This window comes from Capsicum annuum, unplaced genomic scaffold, assembly GCF_002878395.1.
Source record: "Capsicum annuum cultivar UCD-10X-F1 unplaced genomic scaffold, UCD10Xv1.1 ctg80852, whole genome shotgun sequence".
Lineage (NCBI taxonomy): Eukaryota > Viridiplantae > Streptophyta > Magnoliopsida > Solanales > Solanaceae > Capsicum > Capsicum annuum.
Genome location: NW_025891527.1, coordinates 1 through 1,237, shown reverse-complemented (window position 1 = coordinate 1,237; position 1,237 = coordinate 1). Strand labels below are relative to the sequence as shown.

The 1,237-nt window shown below is 35.4% G+C and overlaps 1 long non-coding RNA gene across 1 annotated transcript; it reads right to left on the bottom strand.

The window, feature by feature from the left end:
* Positions 1-346: 346 nt before the first annotated feature.
* On the bottom strand, positions 347-1,237 carry LOC124895247. Its single transcript, XR_007051607.1, has 2 exons — positions 1,064-1,237; positions 347-704 (listed from the first exon to the last, which is right to left on the bottom strand). It is a non-coding gene; the product is annotated as an uncharacterized LOC124895247 (long non-coding RNA).

The following is a 1,237-nucleotide window of genomic DNA, read 5'->3' as shown; positions in this document are numbered from 1 at the left end:
TATGATATCACAACTCATATCAGTAAATTTATGTCAGTTTTGGTGATCATCATGTAAAATTAAAGCTCAATCTGTTGTTTGGCAATGAATCTAGGCAAGAATACTATACAAGATTTCATGAACACTCTTTAGGACAAATGTCGCCTTGTCAAAAAAGAATTTGAATCAGTCGCGTTTAGTAATTTTTTGTGATTGGTTTGATTTCAGTATCTAAGTATAAGACTATAAGTCATGAATACTATAGGTATTACCTTTTGAATGATTTGGATTGAATTATTTAAACGATGTTGCGATACAAATCAGTTGAAATATACTTAAATTTTCCCAATAACTATGGCACAGTTTGTTGCAGAAGGCATCTGATGTCATAATTTTTAATTTGTTAGTTCTTGTTCTAGTCATTTATATAAAACTAAAAGTTAGAAACACCTAATCCTCTACACTATCCAGATGACATGAGTTCTACTACGAGCACCTTTTGCCCTGTGATGCACCTTTTGCACGATCAGTCGAACCATGGTTTGTGGTGGTCAAGCTATGGTCTTAAAACTGATTTGGTTTCTCACATGCCAGATTTGATGTGCTGCAGCTGCTAACACCATGCGATATACTTCAGCTCCTTACCTGCGCCAAACTTCAAACCTATAGCTTACGCCATATTGCCCCGGACATATAAAGAAGAGATGATGTGTGGACTCAGGATCCTGCTTGAATAAGACACATTGTGGATCAGTTGTGAAGCCCCATTTGGCCATCCTTTCCTTACTGAAGACGGAGTAATTAATAATGTGACTAATGAAACTTTTTTTTTTTTTTCGAGATGATGATCAAAAACTTATCTAAACTCACTTTTTCACAAGTTTCACACCTCAACTATTGGTTATTCTCTTTCCTACTTGAACTATCATCATCTATATATTAAAAAACACCTGAGTAGATGGTGATAGTTCAGGTAGGAAAACAGAAGAGTTGATAGTTGCAGTGTAAAACTCGCAGAAAGGTGATAGTTCAGGCGGTGTTGATCATTAACTCTTCGTTTTTGGAGAAATCTAAAAAAGCTTACATTGAGTGTTATGTATGGATGTAGACTTTAAGGCAATTGTTTCCCATGTCCTCTTGCTCTTGTTCAATCTTTCTTGCAGAATCCTCAGCAGAAGTGCTGCAATTATGTAATTCAATCGACTCCAAACTACAAATTTCTCCAAAATCTATTGGAATTTCCTTAAGGTTGTCACAT